Here is a 17,702-nt window from a genome sequence, read left to right as displayed (position 1 = left end):
TGCTGGATGTGGTCTCAGGTCTGAGGAATGACCTCTAATGCACAGTATTCTGGATGCCAGTAGTCAGAGGAGGCCTGTAATGCTACACAGTGCTGGATGTGGTCTCAGGTCTAAGGGATGGGCTTTAATGCACAGTGCTCTGGATGTCGGTGGTCAGAGGAGGCATGTCTTGTTGCACAGTACTGGATGGTGATCTCAGGTCTGAGGGATGGCCTGTGATGTACAGTGCTCTGGATGCCAGTGGACACTGGTCAGAGGAGGCCTGTAATGATGCACAGTGCTGTATGGTGGTCTTAGATCTGACTGGGATGGCCTGTAATGCACAGTGCTCTGGATGCCGGTGGTGGTCACTGGTCAGAGGAGGCCTGTAATGCTGCACAGTGCTGTATGGTGGTCTCAGATCTGCTTGGGGTGGCCTGTAATGCACAGTGCTCTGGATGCTGGTGGTCAGAGGAGGCCTGTAATGCTGCACAGTGCTGGATGGGGGTCTCATGTCTGAGGGATGGCCTGTAATGCACAGTGCCCTGGATGCCGGTGGTTAGAGGAGGCCTGCAATGCACACATAGTGCTCTGGACAGACGGTGGTCTGAGGGTGTCCTCAGGCATTTAATTGTAATGTACACACTCACAATGGGTGCTCTCTGCTCTGGAGGGTCATCATTGTGACTCGTGAGTCGGGAGTGGGACTCTCATCCGGACTCGGGAGGCCTATAATGCACAGTGCTGCTCTGGCCTCTGGATGGTTGTCTGAGGAGAGGACACGGAAGCCTGTAATGCTGGCTGCATACAGTCGCTTGCTTTCTGGAAAGGGAAACAGGCGGAGCTCCATGGAAACCAGAAGTTAGTTCACAAGGGGAAACGTCCCTGCCTCACATTTTCATTTAGTTTTCGTACATTAGCTAAAACGGAATTGCTTTTTGTCATTTGTTTTCATCACTGGACAAAAATGTGGTGTACATTGTGTTTTATTTTCATCTCTGTAAAAATGCCGCTGACGAAAATTTTGGCGAAAACGTTTTCATTGATAAAATTAACACTGGTCGGGTAACTTGCATTTTTAGGAGGAGAGGTCAGTAATGGCAGCCTCTATGTTTACATTGTTACAGGTGTCCTTTAGCAAATCAACTCATTGAATGGGTTTGGTTTAGTAAAGAACTGGATTCAGTGTTTTTTCTGTTGCTTAACCACTTCCCGCCTGACCTATAGTAGAATGATGGCCGGGAAGTGGTTCAGTTATCCTGACTGGGCGTCATATGACATCCAGCAGGACAAGCCACAACTGCTTGCCTGCGGGGGCACGCAGCATGGCGATCGGTGGTGTGGTGTGTCATTCTGACACACCGCATCTCTGATCTAGGTAAAGAGCCTCTGACAGAGGCTCTTTACCACATAATCAGCTATGTCCAATTACAGCTCATCACACTGTAAACAGACGCAAGTAGAGGAGAGCCAATCAGCTGCTCTCCTGACAGGAGAGGGCTGTACTGGTTGATTATCAGTGCAGCCCCCCCAGGATGTCCACCCAGGACCACCAGGGATGCCCACCCATAGCCAGCAAGGATGCTCACCCATGGCCACCAGCGATGCCCACCCATGACCATCAAGGAAGCCCACTAGCGCCCACCAGGGATGGCAATAATTGCCCATTAGGGATGGCACTCTGTGCCCATCAGTGATGCCTGCCAGTGCCTCTGATCAGTACTGCCTATCAGTGTCATCATCAGTGCCCACCAGTGTCCACCAGTGTCGCCTATACATGCCCTCCAGTGCCACCTATTAGTGCCCATCAGTGTCACCTATCAGTGCTCATCAGTGCCACCTATGAGTGCCCATCAGTGCCACCTATGAGTGCTGCATATAAGTGCCACCTCATTAGTGCCACTTCATCGGTGCCACCTCATCAGTGCCAATCAGTACTGCCTTATCAGTTCCCGTCAATGCAGCCTCATCAGTGCCCATCAGTGAAGGAGAAAACTTACTTATTTACAAAGTTTTGTAACAGAAGCGAAGAAAAACTTTTTTTTCTAAATATTTGTTTTTTATTTGTAGCGCAAAAAATAAAAATCCCAGAGGTGATCAAATACCACCAAAAGAAAGCTCTGTTTGTGGGGAAAAAATGATAACAATTTTGTTTGGGTACATCGTTGCATGACCGCGCAATTGTCATTCAAAGTGTGAAAAAGCTGAAAGCTGAAAATTGGTCTGGTCAGGAAGGTGTATAAGTGCCCTGTATTGAAGTGGTTAAACATATAGGATCAGACCATGTGATGATTACTCAACTTCAATGCATGAATAGGCAGATGGTGGTTTTGCATTGTTGGCAGTATATTATAAGTTAATTAGCCAGTGAATGTTAGCTATTTAGGGTCTATTCTTAGCAAGGCCAATGTTATCATCCCTAATTAGAGATCCAATTACCCTTTTATTCTACTTTATTACCATATTACCAAGAGCCCATACGACAGATCCTCTAGAAAGTGAATAGAGAACACTTACAAGAAATTAAGAAATGTCAGTTATATTTATTATTTCCATAAAATGAGGGAGTACATCCTTTTCTAGGTCAAATAATCTGTTAACCCAGACACTATAATATTAAATCGTAGAATCTAGATGATTTATGAAACCTATATAAATATACTGTAAAACAGCTAATAAAATGATTGTAAATAGTAGTATTGTTTCTGTGACCATAAACAGATTGGACTCCTCAATGAGAAAGGCAGGTGGTAAACAACCCACCGACCATTACTTATAATGCCTCTCTGCCAGGATACCAAGGATCTTTTTCCCATACTTAACTGACAGTACATTGCAACAGAATTCTTGAAGAGTTTGCAATCTGTTTGCCACAGAAGGAGCAATTTAGGCATTCGTTTTCATAGGGTATTTCCAGCGCAATAATTTACAAAGCAGTTTCATTATTTTCTGGTCTATTATCTGTTTAGCCAAATGTAACATTTCTTCCATTCTCTTTTGTACTCTGTTCTGTCCCCAAAATGAATATGCAATTTAGACTTAATTGATTTACTAAAACTGGAGAGTGCAAAATTTGGTGCAGTTCTGCATAGAAACCAATCAGCTTCCAGGTTTTTTTGATCAAAGCCTTATTGAACAAGTTGATGTTAGAAGCTGATTGGTTACCATGCAGAGCTGCACCAGAATTTGTACTCTCCAGTTTTAGTGAATAAACCTCACTGCGTAGAAGCAGCTTCCTTTCTTCAAATCTAAAAACTTAGATTTTATCAAACATAAAACAGATCCTATAAACCCTAATATATAAGAATTAATGACAATGGGCCAATCTAAACATTTACAGTATATGGATTCTACTCTTGTAGATAGAAAGATACATTCTATAAATTAATATATTCCATTTAGCTGAATATGCAGAAACTCTATTCCAAACTAGAAAAGAACACCCATTGTTTCTGTCTATGATGGCCCTTAGATATGCAAAGGTAGAACTGAGAAATAAGGGATGGTGAGTCAGTCATCTGTCTGTCCTTAAATTCACTGACACCTGCTAGGACCTGCTAATAACCATCTTGTCCATCACTCTGGACATTTATGGACATTAGAAGGCAGTTAGATAAACAGATATCTAAATGTGAACAGTTACTGACACCTCTAGCACCGTCTTATCAATAGGGGAAACAAAAACTTTTGTTTAAAGTTTTCCAACTTATCAGATTTCATCTCCCTTGCCAAGTTTTGGCTAATAGTACATCATGTAATAAATCATAAACCAATCTGGCTGAATAGGGCCAGATGAAATCTGTAGTCCCCGTTCGCACCAGTGCGACTTGTCATAAGATTTGACAGTTCCAAATTGCATGAAAAGTCACACCCTATTGTCGGCAATTGAACTGTTCAAATCGGTGAGACTCCGACTCTGAGGTGCAGTGACAATTTGAAAAAATTATTTTTTGCAATTTCAGGTGTGACTTGCACAGACTTCTGTGCATGAAGTCGCACAGATGTCAGGCAAGTCGCACCTGAAATCGCACTGACCTGCGGCTTTGAAATTGTGCTGCTTCAAGTAAAGTAGCACAATTTCAAAGTTGCATTCACTGTGAACGGCGGCTTAATCCAGGAGTTTCAACAGTACACAAGTGATGTTTCTCAGCAAAAAAAATGATGCCAGTTTGTGCAAAGTGTATGACATAGTGTGTATGATAATGAGGACTTCCAGCAGTTGGAAGTGCTTGTTAAGTTATCATTTCTAAGGAAAGCCTTATTAATAGTACAACAGGCTTATAGTACATCATCATGTAATGAATCATTATCCAATCTGGCTGAATAGGGCCAGATCAAAGATTTAACCCCTTGCCTACAGGGCACTTTCACCCCCCCCCCCCCGCCCTGCCCAGGCCAATTTTCAGCTTTCAGCGCTGTCACACTTTGAATGACAATTGCGCGGCCATGTAATAATGCACCTATATGACATTTTTATCATTTTGTTCACACAAATAGAGATTTCTTTCTGTGGTATTTAATCACCACTGGGTTTTTTTGTTTTTTGCTAAATAAATTAACCACTTGCCAACTGCCTAATGCAGATATGCTGCAGCAGAATGGCACGGGTAGGCAAAATCACGGTCGGCATCATTAGGGGAGCGATCCGTGCTGAGGGGGAGGCCACTCATTCGTGGCCACCCCCTCGTGATCGCTCCCAGTGAATGACAATCTTCCTCTGCTGCTGTAATGTAAACAGCAGCAGAGGAAGTGATGTCATCTCTCCTCGTGTCAGTCTTTTTGTTCCGGCGCCGAGGAGAGAAGACATCCAAGTAAGTGCACCAACACTACATTAACAGTAGAACACTCTAGGCACACTTTTCACCCCCCAATCAGTTAGTGGTAGACCCAGTTAGGCAGTTAGTGGTAGACCCCTTTAGGTCTAGGGTACCCCCCTAACCCCCCTAATAAAGGTTTAACCCAGTGATTAACCCCCGTCGCCAGTGTCACTAAGCAATAGTTTTTCTGATCGCTGTATTAGTGTCACAGGTGACGCTAGTTAGGGAGGTAAGTATTTAGGTTCGCCGTCAGCATTTTATAGTGCGAGGGCCCCCCATATACTACCTATTAAAGATTTTAATCCCCTGATTGCCCCCTTAGTTAACCCTTGCACCAGTGATCACCATATAACTGTTACGGGTGACGCTGGTTAGTTTATTTTTTATAGCGTCAGGGCACCTGCCGTTTATTACCTAATAAAGGTTTAACCCCCTGATCACCCGGCGGGTGATACAAGTTGGGTTTTAGGGTCAGATAGGGTCTGCATCGCCCCAGGCAGCGTCAGGTTAGTGCCAGTACCGCTAACACCCTTGCACGCAGCATACACCTCCCTTAGTGGTATAGTATCTGAACGGATCAATATCTGATCTGATCAGACCTATACTAGCATCCCCAGCAGTTTAGGGTTCCCAAAAACGCAGTGTTAGCGGGATCAACCCAGATACCTGCTAGCACCTGCGTTTTGCCCCTCCGCCCAGCCCAGCCCACCCAAGTGCAATATCGATCGATCACTGTCACTTACAAAACACTAAACACACATAACTGCAGCATTCGCAGAGTCAGGCCTGATCCCTAACGCTAACTTTTTTTTGGTAGCAAACAGTCAGGAGTCATTAGTGTACCACTAAATTTAGAGCCCAAATTGGCAAATCGAAGGTACACTAGTGAAGAGGCCTACACGTTTTTGAGCATGACAGATAGTGAAGAGGAAGTCACTCATCTGTCAGATTCAGGCTCAGAATACGATCCTGTAGAGGACAGCGGCTCCATGACAGATAGCTCTGACGACGGAGTTGTGGTCCCTGCCAAAGTCAGGCATACCAGACCCCGAACTTCTTCTTCTGCCGTTGATGTCGTTGATGTGCAAGAACCGCAGGTCCCTCGTATGGAGCAGAGCAGTACTAGCACCGCTATTTCTTCTGGTGAAATGTCAAGCACCAGCGGCCTAGTATACCCTGGTCGTAGTCAATCCAGCACTGCAGTATCACGTGGTGACCTGGCGAGTCCCATAAGTGCAGTTTAAGCTGGTGAGGTGGCAAGCACAAATAGTGTCCCGCTGCCACCAAGAAGACGAACACAGACCCATCGTGCCCATAGTGCCCTTCCTGCTGCATTCGCCAATCCTAATTGGGAACCCACCACTTCTGCAGCACTCCTACTTCCCCCATTCACTGGCCAACCCGGCATTCAGGTGGAAACAGTTGATTTTACGTCACATGATTTTTATTCGCTGTTTTTCACCGAAGATCTCTATAGATCTATTCTGGACCAAAGCAATTTGTACGCTGGTCAACACATCGCCACTATTCCCCAGTCCTCCCTTGCCAGAGATTGGAGACCAATTACAGTTTCCGAATTTAAGCTCTTTCTGGGCCTTTCCCTCAACATGGGCATAATTAAAAAGAGCGAGTTGCGGTCATATTGGTCCCCTGACCCAATTCACCATATCCCCCTGTTCTCTGCCTCCATGACCAGGGCACGATACGAGCAGATCTTGCGGTTCATGCACTTCAATGCCAATGAACTCTGTCGTCCTCGTGGAGACTCTGCATACGATCGGCTCTACAAAATTCGGCCCCTCGTAAACCACTTCAACCAACGTTTTGCAGACTTGTTTACTCCCCATCAAGTTGTCTGCGTTGATGAGTCCCTGATTAATTTTTCTGGCTGCTTGTCATTCAAACAGTACCTTCCCAGCAAGCGTGCCAGATACAGGGTCAAGATATGTATAAGCTCTGTGACAGGGCCACAGGCTATACATGTAGTTTTATGGTTTACGAGGGAAAAGATAGCCACGTAGAGCCGACAAACTGCCCTGACTACACAGGAAGCGCTTGGAAGACTGTGTGGGACTTGGTGTCACCCTTATTCGGAAAGGGGTACCACTTGTATGTGGACAATTATTACACGAGCGTGCCACTTTTTAGTCACTTGTTTGATCAGCAGATTGGAGCATGTGGCACCGTGTGACCTTTCCCCAGCGGCTTGTAGATTCCTGTCTTAGGCTGGGGGAGAGAGCCTGCTTCAAGTGTAATAACTTGCTCTCTATGAAATGGAGGGAAAATAAGAATGTTTTCGTTCTTACCTCCCTTCATGCAGACACGACGGTCCAAATTACTACGGCGACTGGTGTTGTGGAGAAACCCCTCTGTGTCCACGAATATACCCAAAATATGGGAGGGGGTGGACCTTAATGACCATTTGGCACCGTACCTAGTTGCCTGTAAGGCCAGATGCTGGTGCAAGAAAGTGTCTGTTTATTTATTTCAGTTGGCTTTCCTGAACGCTCATGTGCTATACAGAGCTTCAGGACAGACTGGATCCTTCCTTAAATTCCAAGAAGAGATCGTCAGAGCTCTTCTGTTTCCAGACGGTGCTCCACCTCACCTTTCCCAACCAAATGCAGTAAGCCGGCTGCATGAGAGGCATTTTCTTTATGTCCTCCCGAGTACCACTACCCAACGAACCCCCCAAAAAAGATGTTGTGTCTGCAGCGGATATAGGCGTGACACCGGTATTATTGTTTCTCCTGTCCTGACAATCCTGGTCTTTGCATTGGTGAATGTTTTGAACGCTACCATACACTAGTTGAGTACTAGCTTAGGGTACAGCACTGCACAGACTAGGCACACTTTCACAGGGTCTCCAAAGATGCCATCGCATTTTGAGAGACCCAAACCTGGAACCGGTTACAGTTATAAAAGTTACAGTTACAAAAAAAAGTATAAAAAAAAAATATATATATATATAAAATAAAAAAACAAAAAAAGTTGTTGTTTTATTGTCCTCTCTCTATTCTATCTCTATTGTTCTGCTCTTTTTTACGGTATTCTATACTGCAATGTTTTATTGTTATTATGTTATTATGTTTTATCATGTTTGTTTTTCAGGTATGCAATTTTTATATACTTTACTGTTTACTGTATTTTATTGTTAACCATTTTTTTGTTTTCAGGTATGCCATTCAGCTGCAGAGCGGATTTATTTATCTTGACAGCAACAGCGTTTGCTCCCACGAGAACATAAAGCCATGACTCCAGCGCTGTCTGAGGTGATTTCACCACCACAGTTAAAAAAAAGAGCATATATGCCGAAGCATGGGGGCAGCAGGGGCGGAGGAGCGATTTGCTCCTACCTTTTGGGGCGGATGCCCCCATGCCTCGGCATATATAAATGGTGCATGTATGCCCATCATTAGAAGTGGGTGGATGAAGGGATGTATTCTAATGGTGGGCATACCCACCGATCAATCTCTTTTTTTCGTTCAGCCCACAGGCTCCATGAAAAAAAGTTTACAATATATGCCCAACAAGGACCAGCAACATACTGGTAAGTTGCTGGGCTTTGAGTGGTTATACCAGAATGATGCCTGCAGGTTTAGGTATCATCTTGGTATCATTCTTTTCAGCCAGCAGTCGACTTTTATGAAAAAGCAATCCTAGCAACGAATTAACCTCTAGACTGCTTTTACAAGCAGTGGGAGGAAATGCCCCCACCCCCCACACCGTCTTCCACGTTTTTCTCTGGCTCTGCTGTCCCAACAGGGAACCTAAGAATGCAGCCGGTGATTTGGCCAGCTGACCATAGAGCTGATCAGAGACCAGAATGGCTCCAATCATCTCTATGGCCTAAGAAACCGGAAGCTATGAGCATTTTATAACTTAGATTTTGTCGGATGTAAACAGCATTGGGAAATTGGGAAATCTTGGTGTGGTCAGATGCTTTGAGGGCAGAGGAGAGATCTAGGGTTTAATAGACCCCAATTTTTTCAAAAAAGAGTACCTATCACTACCTATTTCTATCATAGGGGATATTTACATTCCCTGAGATAACAATAAAAATGCTAAAAAAAAAAAAAAAAAAAAAAAATTAAAGGAACAGTTTAAAAATAAGATAAAAAAGTAAAAAAAAAATGAAGAAAAAAAAAAGCACCCCTGTCCCCCCCTGCTTTCGTGCAAAGGTGAACGCAAGCGTCGGTCTGGCGTCAAATGTTAACAGCAATTGCACCATGCATGTGAGGTATCACCGCAAAGGTCAGATCGAGGGCAGTAATTTTAGCAGTAGACCTCCTCTGCAAATCTAAAGTGGTAACCTGTAAAGGCTTTTAAAGCTTTTAAAAATGTATTACTTTGTTGCCAATGCACATTTGTGCGCAATTTTAAAGCATGCTATGCTTGGTATCCATGTACTCGGCCTAAGATCATCTTTTTTATTTCATCAAACATTGGGGCAATATATGTGTTTTAGTGCATTAAAATTTTAAAAAGTGTGTTTTTTCCCAAAAAAATGTGTTTGAAAAATCGCTGCGCAAATACTGCGTGAAAAAAAAAAATTAAACACCCACCATTTTAATCTGTAGGACCTTTGCTTTAAAAAAATATATAATGTTTGGGGGTTCAAAGTAATTTTCTTGCAAAAAAAAATAATTTTTTCATGTAAACAAAAAGTGTCAGAAAGGGCTTTGTCTTCAAGTGGTTAGAAGAGTGGGTGATGTGTGACATAAGCTTATAAATGTTGTGCATAAAATGCTAGGACAGATCAAAACCCCCAAATGACCCCATTTTGGAAAGTAGACACCCCAAGCTATTTGCTGAGAGGCATGTCGAGTCCATGGAACATGGAAAAGTTGCGGGAAAAAGACATTTTTTTTTTGCACAAAGTTGTCACTAAATGATATATTGCTCAAACATGCCATGGGAATATGTAAAATTACACCCCAAAATACATTCTGTTGCTTCTCCTGAGTACGGGGATACCTTTTTGGGAGCCTAGCCACGTACTGGACCCTGAAAACCAAGCACCGTCTTCAGGCTTTCTAAGGGTGTAAATTTTTTATTTCACTCTTCACTGCCTATCACAGTTTCAGAGGCCATGGAATGCCCAGATGGCACAAACCCCCTCCCCAAATGACCCCATTTTGGAAAGTAGACACCCCAAGCTATTTGCTGAGAGGTATGGTGAGTATTTTACAGACCTCACTTTTTGTCACAAAGTTTTGAAAATTGTAAAAAAGAAAAAAAAATACATTTTTCTTGTCTTTCTTCATTTTCAAAAACAAATGAGAGCTGCAAAATACTCACCATGCCTCTCAGCAAATAGCTTGGGGTGTCTACTTTCCAAAATGCGGTCATTTGGGGGGGGGGGGGGTTGTGCTATATTGGCATTTTATGGCCTTCAAAACTGTGATAGGTAGTGAGGAGTGAAATAAAAAAATTACGCCCTTAGAAATCCTGAAGGCAGTGATTGGTTTTCGGGGCCCCGTATGCAGCTAGGCTTCCAAAAAATCCCACACATGTGGTATCCTAATACTCAGGAGAAGCAGCAGAATGTATTTTGGGTTGTAATTCCACATATGCCAATGGCATGTTTGAGCAATATATCATTTAGTGACAACTTTGTGCAAAAAAAAAAAGTTTGTTACTTTCATGCAACTTGTGGCAAAATATAAAATATTCCATGGACTCAACATGCCTCTCAGCAAATAGCTTGGGGTGTCTACTTTCCAAAATGGGGTCATTTGGGGGGTTTTGTGCCATCTGGGCATTTTATGGCCTTCGAAACTGTGATAGGTAGTGAGGAGTGAAATAAAAAATTTACGCCCTTAGAAATCCTGAAGACGGTGCTTGGTTTTCGGGGCCCCGTACGCAGCTAGGCTCCCACACATGTGGTATCCCCGTACTCAGGAGAATCAATAGAATGTATTTTGGGGTGCAATTCCACATATGCCCATGGCATGTGTGAGCAATATATCATTTAGTGACAGCTTTGTGCAAAAAAAAGTTTGAAATTTTCCTGCAACTTGTGGAAAAATATAAAATATTCCATGGACTCAACATGCCTCTCAGCAAATAGCTTGGGGTGTCTACTTTCCAAAATGGGGTCATTTGGGGAGGTTTGTGCCATCTTGGCATTTTATGGCCTTCAAAACTGTGATAGGTAGTGAGGAGTGAAATAAAAAATGTACGCCCTTAGAAATCCTGAAGGCAGTGCTTGGTTTTCGGGGCCCCGTACGCGGCTAGGCTCCCAAAAAGTCCCACACATGTGATATCCCCAGACTCAGAAGAAGCAGCTAAATGTATTTTGGGGCACAATTCCACATATAACCATGGCATGTGTGAGCAATATATCATTTAGTGACAACTTTTAAAAAAAAAAAAATGTTATCATTATTCAATCACTTGGGACAAAAAAAGTAATATTCAATCAGCTCAACATGCCTCTCAGCAATTTCCTTGGCATGTCTACTTTCCAAAATGGGGTCATTTGGGGGGTTTTGTACTGCCCTGCCATTTTAGCACCTCAAGAAATGAGATAGGCAGTCATAAACTAAAAGCTTTGTAAATTCCAGAAAATGTACCCTAGTTTGTAGAAGCTATAACTTTTGTGCAAACCAATAAATATACGCTTATTGACATTTTTTTTTTACCAAAGACATGTGGCCGAATACATTTTGGCCTAAATGTATGACTAAAATTGAGTTTATTGGATTTTTTTTATAACAAAAAGTAGAAAATATAATTTTTTTCAAAATTTTCGGTCTTTTTTCGTTTATAGCGCAAAAAATAAAAAACACAGAGGTGATCAAATACCATCAAAAGAAAGCTCTATTTGTGGGAAAAAAAGGACGCAAATTTTGTTCGGTCAGCATTGCATGACCGCGCAATTAGCACTTAAATCGACGCTGTGCCAAATTGTAAAAAGTGCTCATGTCAGGAAGGGGGTAAATTCTTCTGGGGCTGAAGTGGTTAAAAAAGACCGACAGTTTTGAAAAAAATTAAATTTTTTTCGCCTCTGTTCTAAAATTTAACAAATAAGTAAACTTTTCTCCTTCACTGTTGTGTGCTGATGAGGCAGCACTGATGGGCACTAATAGGCTGCACTGATGAGCACTGTTGAGGCGGCACTAATGGGCACTTATAGGCGGCACTGATAGGCTCCGCTGATGTGCACTGATAGGCAGCACTGATGGGTAGCACTGACAGGCAGCACTGATGGGCACTGATAGGCAGCCCTGATGGGCACTGATCAGATCTGATGATCAGTGCCCTAATTATCTGTGTGCATGTCCCCTCTGACATTGGCTAGTTACCAACTATGCTTTCCACACGCTATAACAGCGCATGAGGAAAGTACTGCCGATAACCGGCAGTATATGTAATCAGTTGTGATTGGACACAGCTGATTACATGGTAAAGGGCCACTGTGATTGCTCTTTTCCCCCGGTATGTGATTGGCTGTGTCTGAAGGACACAATGATCACAGAACGCATCAGATGTGTGCCCCGGGGGGGCATGGTTCTGGGAGGACATCCATGGACACCCTCCCAGAAACAATAGAGCTGCGCTGTGGTACTCAAATGATATTTCTCTGCAGAAACAGCTGATGACAGTTTGCACAATGTTTTTCAAAATTGTTTGAAAAATTGTGTATGATGATGAGGACTTCCAGCAGTACAATAAGCTAATAGTACATCATTATGTAATGAATCATTACCCAATCTGTCTCAATAGGGCCAGATCAAAGATTTAATATATGAGTTTTAGCAGTACACAAGTGGTATTTCTCAACAAAAAGCGGACACTAGTTTGCACAATGATTCCAACTGTTGGATGCTCTCATACACATTTTTGTCAACATCATTTTAAAACTTTGTGCAAACTGGCCTCACTCAGCTGATGGAAGAAATGTTCAAATCGGGTGAATTACTTGCAAGAATTGGGCTCTGTATGAGCACCCTTACCTTTGAAAAACAAACTTTTTAGTAGGAAAATTGGATCTTAAAGTGAAATCATGCAAAAACAAAATGACACCATTTGTTAGAGTCATCTAAATTGAGACCAGTATTATTGTTTGTCAGTGTCTGGAGGATTCAAAGAATACTTGTGAGTAAACCAGCCATGACTGAAGGAAAATACATGATAAGAGATGAATGAGTGTCATGTAGTGAATGTTACATGATTAGCATCATGTGAGAATTGATTTCCTAATTTGTGTCATGTGATGAGTGACATGTTAGCGGCCTGTTACAGTGATTAACAGATCATACATAATAATAAATAATGCATAATGAGCAGGGAAGAAGATATATGACAAGTCAAGTTTGTCATTTTTCCTTTAGTATGAAATAAGCTACAAAAAAATCGAAAACATTGTGAAAGTTCAGGAATCTATAACAACCAACCAGATTTCAGTTGACCATAGGGAGATTAAGAATATTATTTATGATTTGTTGTTACTGTTCTTTACTGATCTTCAATGCACTGTGCATTACATTATTGCACTCTTTTTATATTCTGGTCAATCTTTTGACATATACAGTAGATGATATACAGCCTGAAAACAATGACTGACCAACAGAGGGCATTGTTGCAGTATATTATATTTGACATACATAATAAACAGATTGTGTGTAAATATTTGTTAATATTGACAGCAGGGTGCCACCTTCTAAAGATTTTTAATGATTTTTCCTTTAAGTTAAATGAACAAACTTGTACATGATGAAGATATGTAGTCATGCTCATTATTCTTTCATCAGTTCATCATTAATAAATGAATGCCCAACATTTAACACTACTATGCTACAATATAGAGTGGATTGTACAGCTTGAAGTTAATAACTAGCAAAACAGCATATAAAATTGAATACACAACTAGTAGTAGGTGAGGAGGGTCTGCTGCATAAAGCTCATCAAATGATTCTCATTATCAGCCTTTAAAGGTGTTTGTTTGTTTTTTATTATTAAGAAACACCTTGACATGTTTGTTTATCCTTGTACTTATCTTTGTCCTATGAATTATAATAAATACATTGACTGGTTCTATTATGGCGTACCTAGTTGGTAACGGAAGCGTGTCACAATATACATTTTATTGCTACTAACAGTGGCAGAAATATTTTGTTGCACATGCCCAATATCATAATTAAAGAGGAGCTCCAGTCTGTAAAAAAAGTAAAATAAAAGTCAGCAGCTACAAATACTTGTAGCAATTACCCCCGAAGGAGCTGCTGGTTTAAATAGGGTCTTACCATCCCTGTACTGTTTCACCATATCCGTCATAGGGGTCCCATTAAAGAGTTCTTTTTAGTAATTCCAGCTCCGACACACAGTCTCTTTCTTGAATGCTTTATTTAAGAAAGATTCTTGCAATAGAGGGATGGAGGGTTTAGGGGGAATTCAGGTACCTTGAAATTGCAGATCAGGAACACTCTCTTTGATCCAGAGGGCAACAGCCTCCACAACTGGATTCAGCAACCACCGGACAGGCCTCTCTCACTGACCTAGCAACCGATGTGATGCTCGGTCATAGTCTCTGTCACAGACTTTAAGATTCGGTGTAACTGTTATGCCCCGTACACACGGTCGGATTTTCCAACGGAAAATGTGTGATCGGAACGTGTTGTCGGAAATTCCGACCGTGTGTGGGCTCCATCGGACTTTTTCCATCGGATTTTCCGACACACAAAGTTTGAGAGCAGGCTATAAAATTCTCCGACAACAAAATCCGATTGCGTCAATTCCGGCCGTGTGTGGACAATTCCGACGTACAAAGTGCCACACATGCTCAGAAGAAATTCCGAGACGGAACAGCTCGGTCTGGTAAAATTAGCATTCGGAATGGATAGAGCACTTTCGTCAGGCTGCAATCTTTAAAATTGTTTAATACAGCGCACTCTCTTCTTCTTTATAATGCAGGAAGAACGAAGTAGTTTTGCTGCTGATATTCACACAGAGTTCTCACAAACTTATTTCTTTCTTATTTATCATGATTCCCTCAATATATTATGATTTGTCACATCTGACCAAAAATCTATATCATTTTTTTTTTCAAGCCTGATGTGATTTTTTTTATTTTTTTGGGTTTGTATTTTTTTCAAGGCTGATCTTGTTTTTTTTTGTTTTTTTTTTAGTTATTTAACATCCAGAATATTTTTTGTGTGTCAAGTTACCACAACACCATTATTATCTTGTATTATTTAATCTCAAGGAGATTGCTTGGTGTTGGTGTCTCTTGTTAATTTCACATTGTACTTTGAAATGTACCTGCCTCCCCACAAACAAACTGTCCTTTTTGAAGGAAAACACACATAGGCGAGTATAATTGAAACCGAAAAACCTTTATTAAGGGCTCACAACCAAACAAAGATGGAGGCAACGCTGGAGAAACAGCAGAAATTGGTGAAGCCTTTGACCCCCAGGGCACACATCAATTATTTGACAGCAAAATTGGTGGCCTGAGGAGTCCATATATAAGGGAGTGCAGTCTGGTCCAGAAGTCCCAGAGATCCTGAAAGCAGCAGATGACATCTGTGTCCCCAGGCTGTGGTCATACAAGAGACTGCATCTTTTGTCAGACCAGACTGAACCCAGGGTCATCACTCTCTGGTCTTCCTTCCACGCTTCCTTCCACGCTGTGGCTGTGGTGGTGGAGTTGTGGCAGGAGGAGGAGGAGGATGTTCAAACTCACTCAGGTGGGTATTGGGTGTGATTTCGCCCCTCACCCCCTTAGTTAAGACTTTATAAAGAAGGTCCTCACACAGCTGGCGTTGGCCCTCCTGCATGCCCTGCAGTTTGGTGGTAGCCATGCAGGCAAAGGCCTCTTCAGGAGTGGGGGTGGCTCTGAGGGATGCAGAAGCCTCCTGAATGAGCCTGAGAGCTGAATCCTGAACGTGACTCCCCTTCCTGGGTCTTTTGTTTGGAAGGCGAAGGGGAGGGACCTGCGATTCTGTCAGGCTCCTACTGGTCAAAGGCTTCTCCTGGCTGCCACTTAGCCCCGCCTCCTTCTGGCTGCCACTAACCCCCGCCTCCTCCTGGCTGCCACTAACCCCCGCCTCCTCCTGGCTGCCACATTCCAGAGCCTCATCCTGGCTGAGGTCTTCCTGTGTATGAAAAAGGGACATAGTTTTAGTTTTTACTTCATCAATCACACACAATTTTCATCTCATGACTGTTTTGAATGTTAACAAATATAAAAGACTATCATTCTGAGTCCAGCATTTTTCATTCTTGTCCCAATTATTTTTGCCCACTACTGTCTATTGGTATGTAAACGCCTTTATTAAATCAGCAATTAGTGATCGATAATAACATCCAGTAAACATCATTTCTTTATTGACTAGAAACCTGTAGAAGAATGCTATACCTGGTTCAAGCTGGGCTCCTCCACTTCTTCCTGGCTGGGAGTTCCAGGTTGGACATCGGAAGCCTCAGCTTGGGTGGGAGGAAGAGTGGAAGGAAGGGTTGAGAGGGATTCCCTGATTCCAGTCTGGTCTGACAGAAATCGCAATCTCTCATAGTACCACAGCCTGGGGACATAAATGTCATCTGCTCCTGCTCCGGATCTCTGGGAATCCGTGACCTTCTTGCGCTCCCTTAGATAAGTGCTCCTCAGGCCACCAATTTTGGCTTTTAAATAGGGGATGGTTGCCGTGGGGACCACCGGCTTCACCAACTCCAGCAGTTTCTCCAGCGATGTCTGCCTCTTTTGTTTATTATTATAATGTGAATGTTTCACCTGCCACAGACAGGGCAGCTCCCTGTACTTGTCTATGAACAGGGGGAGGAAGTTGTGGTCATTGAAGCCATCCATTTTATCTGCAAGACACAACACGAAACAAACCCTAATGTCAGGCAAAACTCTCCTAATCTTGTTACAATATAGGCATCAGTCTAGAAGCAGTATAGGCCCAAGTTTAGATCTTACCTTCGTTATCACAATAGACGCCTCCGATACTCCTTCCTTCGCTCACATAACGCATGTTATGCTTTATACACACTGCGCATGCGTGAAACTCTGCCCGCCCCTGGCGTTCTTTCTATTCTATTCCCCACCCCTTCTTGTTCGGCGCAGTGGGGGAAGAGCACATGGCAGAGACACAGCAGGTGCGTGCTAATTACAGCAATGAGGAGGAGGGGGAGGAAAGCCCGGAGCCAGAAACATCACGATCCAGAAGGAGACGATTTAAGGCCTCAAATATGTCCTTTGGGGAGATGTTTGAGATGGTGGACATCCTGAAGAGGGCCGACTATGACGGAAAGTATGGACCTTACCCCAACCCCAATGTCAGAAAGGCCAAGTTCATGGCGAAAGTGGTCAAGAGTCTGCACCGGAATTTCGGGGTACGACGATCAAAAGATCAGCTTAGGAAACGGTGGTTGGACCTCAAATTAAGAGAGCACGAGCAGTACAGAAAGATCCAGAGAGTGCTGCAAAAAAGTAAGTAGTTGTCCTGTGTTCCTATTCTTTATGTTTATTATGTTTGTGCTGCTCCATGTGCTTTTCTTAACTATTATCCAGTTTAAAATGGCAACTTTCATGTTCATGGGCACATTATTTGTTCGTATAAAACATTGTTCGTTCGGCCTAGAAAACAACATTGTTTTGGCCATATGCATTTGCCCACATTTTTTATGGCCTACTTGTCTGAAAATAATTTGGTTGTGTAGATGGGTTTGTAACTAGAATGAAATGCAAACTAGATTCTGTGTAAGGAGAGGACACTCAGCAGTTTTCACATCTGGACTCTGGAGCACTAGTGTGGGACACAAGAACACCCTTTTTTTTAGGGGGCCCACACAGGTGCTCCAGTGTATACTATAGGGGTGTCTCCATCTGTGAAGCTTGTACAAAATAGGTAAAGTATTGAAGCTTGACAAAGGACAATAAAATTTCTACATCTTGGA

This window comes from Aquarana catesbeiana, linkage group LG01 (genome assembly GCF_042186555.1).
Source record: "Aquarana catesbeiana isolate 2022-GZ linkage group LG01, ASM4218655v1, whole genome shotgun sequence".
In the NCBI taxonomy this organism is placed as follows: Eukaryota; Metazoa; Chordata; class Amphibia; order Anura; family Ranidae; genus Aquarana; species Aquarana catesbeiana.
This window is presented reverse-complemented; position numbering follows the sequence as displayed.